Genomic DNA, 9284 nt, shown 5'->3' with positions numbered 1-9284 from the left:
AGAACAATAAATATATCTACAGTGAGAAGAGTGCAATTGTGGTTCTTGTACCCATAGTTAACAAATATTGATTACTTTGGTTAATTAGTTTAGCCAATTAATCGTTGGACCTTCTAATCTATAAGTCCATAAGGTCCCCTTGTTGGTTTACTAAAGGATATTAATGAAGAATGATTCGAATTGTTCAAATCAATTGAGAAAATTGTATATTGGTTTGATTAATATATAATTAATTATAGATGTGATCTATAATTCAAATTATGTAAGAGAGTTATATTTGAATGAGATTTAGATATTAGATTTATATGAATTAGATTCCTAAAGAGATGTGTACATATAAATATGTGATATTTATATGTTAAATATGATTTAATATATTTACTTAATTGATTAACTAATGGTTAATTAATTGATCAAGAAATGATAGAGAGGTGGAAGAATATAAACATGTGATGTTTATATATATTAATTAATTAACCATGTATATTAAATTAGATTTAATGTATGATTATTTAATTAATGTGTCAATTAATTAAATAAGGAGTTATTTAACTAATTAGCACCAAGGGTAAAAAGGGAATTATTTGGAGAAGGGGTAAACCATTCTCCTTATATAATCATCTTATTAGCCCATTTAAGGCAAGTGTGGTTTCTATAAAAAAACAAAACCCTAGCCACCACAAAAGATTTCCTCTTTACAATCTTTGTACCTCTTCCTCTTCCAAGTGTTGGAGACCACTCATCGAACTCTTGGAATCCTTGAGAGTAAAAGGTTATTCTTGTGGTAGTGTCGTGTTCGTTGAGGATGCGTTCATACGAAGATCAAGAGTAATTTCGAGGAGTTTGGGATTCTACAAAAGTAAGAACGGTTCTTCCCCTTTGTTTCTCCCTTTTAAGCATATTAAGTATGTTGTTTATCCTATTTATGTTATGTTTAACGTGCTATTTTTTTTTCATATAAAATGGAAAAATCGAATGCCAGATGATCCTAATCCTTTCGCTCGAGATTCGATCCCTTCACTATATGTGGAGACATAAAAATGGATTAAGTTCAAGTAATAGCTAAAACAGTCTATAGTATAAGGATAAGGTCGGGTACCTTGTTCTGGGGACACTATGGATGCGGCCCACTTTATATTTAATACAAACGATGTGATCCTGAATCATTCATGTGGAGATATGCGAGTTTGGGCGTCTTATGCAATGAGTTTGCATAAGATCGGATGGCGAAATAGTCACTTTTACTTTATAATTTCGTTTACTGTTAAGACTAACTATTTCAATACGATGACCTAGGTAACTCGATCTTAATCCTGAGCTAACTATGAATTCTTATTTATTTGGGATTATCCTTTCATCTGCATGGGTGAGAATGGCCTAAATTTACCGACTCAATAAGTCCCCCATTTTAGGGATAAGACAGGATAGATAGTTGGGGACATAGTCTTGCATAATGGAATTCACTCCTACTCGATTCTAGGGACAATAGATAGGTTGTTCTCTTAAGTACTGATTCTGGGTCTTGAACAAGGGGCTCCACCTTTTCATTGGCTCGAGAGGGACTTGGTTTAATGATTGGACCACAAACCAATTGTTCATTAGAGGATCAGTGGAACTTAAGGAGCAAGATATACTTACAGGGGTAAAACGGTAATTTTCACCTAACTGTAATTACGAACAACCTGTGAAGGATCGACTTCCTAATCATGGTTATATCAAGCGGATAAAAATATATCTAAATAGAGGAGAGTGCAGTTGTTGGGCTATAGTGGAGTGTCCCGGTAGCTAATGAATATTGGTTAAATATGCTAAAGAGTCTAGCTAGTTAATCTCGAATCATTGGAGCTCATGATCTGTGGGTCCATTAGGTTCTCATATTAGCTCATATCAGACTAAATATGAGAACAGTGTGATGAGAGAATTTGAGTTGTTCAAATTCAGCTTAGGAAATAAGCGTTATTTATATTAAGTATACTTCACGTATTATTGTTTAATTATGAATTAAACAATTTTGAGAGTAGAAAATATATAAATACGATTTAAATATTGATCACATGAATAGGAACTCATGACCGGATTGGTGTTAGTTATTAATTTAATAGTAGATATTAAATTAAATTGTATAATTAATTATTAAAAATTAATTTTAATAATTTAATATTTAATATTAAATTATTATTAATTAAATTGTTTAATTAATTATTTGATTTTTTTTAATTTTGGAAATTAAAAATAAGTGTTAGGGGGGTTTTCCCATATTTTCAACCTCATTAACACCTCAAAATTCCAACAAATTAGTGCTTAATTTGGTGTCAATTGGAGATGATTCAATGTTGTACGAATCCTTAAGTTAGTGTTTTTCCGGTTTTGGATACGTTAGGATTGGTGTCCAAAATCTCTATTATTCTCATAGTTTATAAACATTGAATAAATATAAGTTGTTATTAATAAAATAATTGTAATTTTATAAGCATAAACTCAATCCAATAAACTAAAGATCCTAGGTTATTTTAAGTAATTTAAACAAGTATGTAGAGACATACATATGGATCTTGTTTAAATAATAACCTAAACGGTCTGTAGTAGATAGATAATATTGGGTACCTTATTCTAGTGATACTATGGATACGACCCGCTTTATAGGTATTACAACTGTTGTAAAGTGCTACAAATGATCTGATCTTGATCATTTATGTGGAGACATGTGAGCGGAGATATCCTATACAAAGAGTTTGTATAAGACTAGACCACGAAATGATTAGTCTCATTATATAACATCGTTAATAATAGAGACTTAGATTTCACTAGGATGACCATAGGTGATATGACCTGAATTCTAAGTTAATTGTGAACTTTTGCTCATGAAGGCGGTCCTTTGATTTGTATAGGTGAGAATGGTCAAATTACCAACTCAATAAGTCTACCATTTTGGGGATTCATCTGACTGGGGAGCTGGGAATATAGCTACACAAGACAGAATTCACTCCTTCCCTGAAGTCAGGGTAAGTAGATAAATTGCTCTCTTAAGGGCTGATTCCGAGGCTTGAACATAGTGGCCACACCTTTTCCTAGTCCGAGAAGGGTTTGGTCATATTTGGACTATGACTTATTGTTCATTAGAGAAATCGATGGTACTTAAGGAGTTAGATGTAACTACAGGGGCAAAACGGTAATTTTGGCCTAGTTGTACTTACGAGCAATTTATGAAGAATTATCGCACTGTTGATTGGTTATATCCAATGGACACAGAAATATATCTGTAGTGCGAAAAGTGCCGCTCTCGGTCTTTAGTGGTATAACCGACAGTTAATGGAAGTTAAGTAATTTAATTAAAGATTTTAATTAATTATACAAGTACTATTGGAGTTTCAATCTACAGATCCATAAGGTCCCCTCTGTAGCTCAACAAGGATTTAATTGAGAATTAATTTTGGATTAATTTGAAGTTTTCAAATTAATTGTGAAAATTAATTATATATGATATAATTAATATAATGTATTTGATACATTATGATATAAGGTAATATGAGAGAAATTTGAATATGATTCAAATTATATGGATGAGATTCGTATAAGTGAATTTAGTATAAATGTAATTTATATTAAATGTCATGTATGGTTGAGAGAAAATAAATCTATAGGTTATATTGTATTTGATACAATATGTAACTATAGATTATGTGTTATATGGGATATAACATATAATTTATATATAATAAGGTTGTTATTATATGTATAATTATAATTATTATTAATTTAATTTTAATTTAATTTATATTATTTTAATTAAAACTCCCTCCCCTAATTCTCTCAACCCATCGTGTAATGTGTGGGAGTGATGGAATGAGTGGTCATTTTCATCTTTCTCCTTGGATTCTTGGAAGAACTGTTCTCTACAGAAAAATCACAGAGAAAGGTTCTCTGAAAAATCCTCTCATTCTCTCTTCCAATTCAAAGGCAGAGCCCACAACTCCTGTCAATTCTCAACCCTAGAGAATACATGAGGCTCCATTTGTGGTGGTGTCCCAATTGGAAGAAGAGATCGTGATCCGTTCAAGGGAGTTCGTGAAGAATTTGTTCTTCAAACGGTAAGTCTTTCTTCTCCCTTTTTCCCCTTTTGAAAAGCATGTTGTAAATTTAATTTTAATGCATGATCTCTTCTTCTTAATTCTATAACTTCTTAAATTCTGTGAAATACGATATTGGGATCAATCCTCGCTTTCCGCTGCGTAAAACCTTCGATGGTTTTCCCTTTAGGACAAACATGCTTAATCCTTAAGTTAATGAAATTAAAGTACTTTGGATCCTAATTGCTTCTGCTTGCATGTTTCTAGCTCCAAAAACTTCTCGTCTTTTAGTATTTGATGTTGTTGTCTTGAACAGTTTAGTATTAAGAAGTGATTTATATGATAACGGTCTTAGCATATAAATCAGCCTACATCAAGTGGATCTATATGCTTCGGGGGGGTGAGATGAGGTATAGTGTAGTTTAGTCAATCTACGTCAGGTGTGTCCTCCATAACTTAGAAGTTGTTCGGTTTCCACCTTAGATGCATAAGTGTTTGGTCATTGGGATCTACTCTCGAACTTCCTGTTGAACTTCACCAAGCCCGCATTGAGGGGGCAAAGAAATGTTTTTGCCAATAGCCAACCAAGTATATGATAATATTTAAGAAGTCCATAAATTCATAAACTTTCAATTGATTGTCTATTAAATCTCTAAAGTTTTCGATTTTGTCACATAAGTCATTGACCTATTCAATATTTTTTAAGTTTATCGACTTGCTAGATATATAACAGAAAGTGTAGAATTCAATTTTATATATTGTACATGATTAATAATTAAAAATTTGGAATATAAAAGTTGAGGGACTTTACTAGTAGAGACGTTCACAAGGTAAAATGGAGATGGGGAAGGCGGCCCCTTATTTCAATCCCTATCTCCGCGGAATCTCCTGTGGGGATGTTGACACGAGGACTCCTTGTCGAGAAGCTGTAGGATTGTTGGCTAAACGGGGCATTTTTTAAAATTGAAAAAATAGTTTGAAAAAGTAAGCAAATAAATATGGCAAATAAGTTAGTGAACACATTTGATTTACTTAAAGAAAAAAAAGAACAATAAATACATATTAAAGAACACAGTATCTCGACCATTTTCTCTAATCAAACTTTTTGCCTAAAAGTTGAGCTTATGTCCAATAATTCACGGACCTATTATGCAAAGCTAAAAGTTTAGAGTGAATATATTTAGGACCAATAAGATTTCAATTTGAAAGTTCAAAAATCTATTAATACAAAATTGTTAGTTCAAACATTTATTAAATATAAATTTTAAGTTTAAGGACTCAATTTATAATTTAACATTAAAAAATTAATTTTTTTAGGCCACATTTACTCTAGTGAAAAGTTAAGAAATCAATGGTCATGTGAAAAGTGGCCCCGTTTGATTAGATTTAGTGTTGTATACCTGTATTCTGCATCCATACGAATACATGGGGCCCATTTCAAAACCTATAATAAAAAAGCGCAAATTGATGGAAGAACGAAGTGTGCTCAATCCAATTATATCCTGAAATTACGTCATATCATTATCGTTACTGTTATAGTTAATATTTAATCCATTTTAAAATGTATATATATATTTTTAAAGTGGAAGAATTAGAATCTATACTCTTGATATTTAAAATATGCTCAAAAGAAAAGTCACAAAATTTAGTCCATTTTCTTTAATAGAGTAATGATTAGGTGCATTCCTATACTCTATTTTTCTTTACCATACAAATAAAAATTTGAATATATATTTATATAGTATATATATATATATTATATAATAGATTTGGAAAAAAGAAGAGTGTCACAACATGTGTGCAGCTCGCTATACCTAAGTTTTTCCCTTTTGGATAAGTAAAATGGGAAAAATAAGGTCAGAAGAATACCTTTTTGTTGGAAAAATGTGTAGCCTCCTTAGGATTCTGAAACGCTTGCTTTGGGAGGTGCATTAAAAACCCACTTCTGCAGATAGAGTGAGCATTGTATATCTTTTGCTCTTTTCATCGTATTTATGTGAGTCCTATAATTTTCATTTTTTTTAAAAAAAAAAAGTATTATTAGTAGAGATACTAGATAATCAGAAAATAAAGTACATTTTTTTTAATACTTTCTTGCAATGTAAGATCATACTTGATAAGTGTTACAAGATACATGAATATCCAACGATCGAATATGGTCAAACAAGAAATCAATAAAAAGGAACAAAACCCAAATAGTAACTTGGATGGAAGTAATACGTCTGTTAATGATGTTTCGAATGTCACTAACTCTTCATCAAGTGCAAGCAATGATTAGGTGCATCTGAGGCTACATCTAATCTCATACTCCTCACAAAATATATGTATATATTAGTAATGATTTTCTAATTAAGTAGCAGTTACAATAAATTTAGTGATTTTCTCCATTAACACAGTTTGTTAGTTCCATTTAAGGATGATGTGCGATCAGAATAAGATTTGTGAAATTTGGTAATGCAGTGGAGGAAGATAATGACAGTCCAATTGAGGAAGTGAGGCTGATAGTTCCACCAACTGATGACCCTTCAGAGCCAGCCTTAACATTCAGAACATGGATTCTTTGGCTTACATCTTGCTGTCCCTTGTCTTTTGTTGTAAACCAATTCTTTGGTTTTCGCCAGAATCCGCTTTATGTTTCGTCGGTTTCTGCACAGATTCTTGTTCTTCCTCTGGGAAAATTGATGGCTGCAACTATTCCATCTACCTCAGTTCGAATTCCACTCACCAAATGGTCATTTTCGTTGAATCCAGGGCCGTTTACTGTCAAAGAACATGTCCTGATCACCATTTTCGCCAATTCTGGATCAAATAACTGTCTGTGCTATGAATATAGTCACGAGGTAAGGCATTTTACCACAGAAATCTCCATCCTTTGGCAGCCTTGTTTGTTGTCTCAAACCAGTCAGGTATCTTCTAATTTACTTCATTAGGCTCAATAAGCCTCTCTATCTTTAGATTGCTTCAGACTGGTTGTGTTTGTCCCATAATACAATACCCATTTTCATATATTGGTTGGTGCATTTCTAGTATATTTTTCTGAGTGATTGCCAATGAGCAGATGCTAGGATATATAGATGGACTGGGTTGTTCAGAAGATACCTAGTTGACTCCCCATATATGTGGTGGCCTGCAAATCTAGTTCAGTTCTCTCTGTTCAGGTACTGTCTTCAAGAACTGAAACTTAATCTTTGCTTGGTAAATCTGAATCAAGTGTATCAGTTATGAAAGCAAACATTGTCAACAAAATTGATAAATTTAATATCATATCTATCTAAAAAAAAAGTTTAAACTTTTTAGTCATGATCGATGATTTAAGATGGAATTAGATTAGGTGCTCTAGGTAGGTCTCGTGGTCGAACCCTTGAAATGTTATTTTCTTTCCAATTGATATTGATTTCCACTTGTTGGGTTTTCTCATATATCAAGTCACAAGTGAGGGGAGCGTTCACGCATTAGTTTCAGTTTTTGGGTCAATAGATGATTTAAGAAAAAAGAAGCTTACCTCATCTCAAATATCTAGGAATTGTTCAAGGCGTTGCATGAGAAAGACAAGAGACCAAGAGGGGTCATACAAGGCAACAATTCTTCTTCAGGGTTTTCATATCGAGTTTCGGTTACTACCTCATTCCAAGCTACCTCTTCCCATCAATATCTTGCATCTCATTGGTTTGTTTGATATGGAGAAACTCCATTACTGCCCAACAGATTGGTTCGGGCCTTCGCGGCCTTGGCATCGGCTCATTCGGGATTGATTGGAAAACTGTTGCTGGCTTCTTGGGAAGCCCTCTGGCCACACCTGGCTTTGCAATCGTCAATGTCTTAATTGGGTTTTTCATGGTCGTCTATGTAATAAACCCCATTGTCTACTGGTCAAATCTTTATGAAGCTAAGCGATTTCCCATGATTTCTGCTCACACTTTTCACTTCACTGGTAAAACCTACATTTCTCGATTTATTAATGCCAAGACATTTGACATATATCAGAAAAACTTTGATGGCTATAGCAAACTCTAACCCAGTGCAATCTTTGCTTTTAATTACGGGTTGAGTTTTGCCACATTGACAGTAACTATCTCACATGTTCTCTTTTCCATGGAAGGTAAGCTCCACAAATACTAATCTTTTTATACTAAATCTACAGCTCTACTTTAACAAAGTCATTCATTATCTCATTTCTATCTTTTCGACCTTTTCTTCTCATTAAATTATAAAAATATTCTTCTGTTAGGATTTTTATATGTTAGATTGAGATTTGTTAGGAGATTTGTTAGTTATTTTTTGTTCTTGTATCCCTATTTATACCTGTATTTTACCGACATATGAGATATACACATAAATTATTCATTCAAGTCTCATTTTCTATATGGTATCAGAGCCTTGCTAGTTTTTTTTTTTTTTTTTTTTCTGCCATTGTTGCCATCAACCCGCGCACCCAAATTTGCTCCATGCTTTGTTCGTCAATCGACTCACCTAACCAATCTGATCCAATCTGCTTCCCATTCACCTAGATTTGCTCGACACCTCGCGCACCCAGATCTGATTCCTGTGCATCCTCTCACACCATCAGAGGCAGCCGCTGATCAAGCTCCATTCATTCACATCCATGTGCTCAAGTTCTAGTCTCATTCGCGTTGATCAAGTTCGCCGTCCGTCAATCAAGTTCGTTTAGATCTACGCCAATCCACGTTGATCAAGCTCGTCGTTCGTCAGAGAGGTTGCATCTTCATTCGTTCCGCCTAGATCTCCATGAAGAACGAAGATCGTCGACCATCGGAGAGGTCGCACGTCTGTTCTTTCCGCCCAGATCTCTGTGAAGAATCGAGTCGTGAAGACGAAGGAGCTATGTTGCTGAGCCATGTTTTTTTTCTATCCTTATTGTTGAGCCGTGAATGAGCCATGCCCGCCGAGTCAGGTAAGACGAGTCAAGCAATTCGAGTCAAGGGAACCAAGCCGAGCCAAGCCCTATTGATTTTTTTCTAGCTGTTTCTGTTCATTTCTATCCGTCTGACCGTTTCTGTTGGTTTTTTCTCGTTATAATGGAAAAAAATGACATTTTGCCCTATCAGCACAATCCTTGATGATACTAACTATATTACCTAGGCCTATCAAATGAAGCATTTCCTGATTGGTCGTAAATTGTGGTGAGTTGTAACAGGTGATGTCATTAAATCTGTCAAAGGAGCTACTGAAGAAGACAGTAAGTTTGTGGACAGACTA

The 9284-nt window shown here is 33.8% G+C and overlaps 1 long non-coding RNA gene across 1 annotated transcript; it reads left to right on the top strand.

Annotated features, from left to right (window-relative positions):
• Positions 1 to 3904: 3904 nt before the first annotated feature.
• On the top strand, positions 3905 to 8016 carry LOC120087308. The gene is made up of 3 exons (XR_005484482.1): positions 3905 to 4088; positions 6528 to 7225; positions 7588 to 8016. It is a non-coding gene; the product is annotated as an uncharacterized LOC120087308 (long non-coding RNA).
• The last annotated feature ends 1268 nt before the right edge of the window (positions 8017 to 9284 follow it).

Source organism: Benincasa hispida, chromosome 9 (genome assembly GCF_009727055.1).
Source record: "Benincasa hispida cultivar B227 chromosome 9, ASM972705v1, whole genome shotgun sequence".
NCBI classification, from domain to species: Eukaryota; Viridiplantae; Streptophyta; class Magnoliopsida; order Cucurbitales; family Cucurbitaceae; genus Benincasa; species Benincasa hispida.
This window is presented reverse-complemented; position numbering and strand designations above follow the sequence as displayed.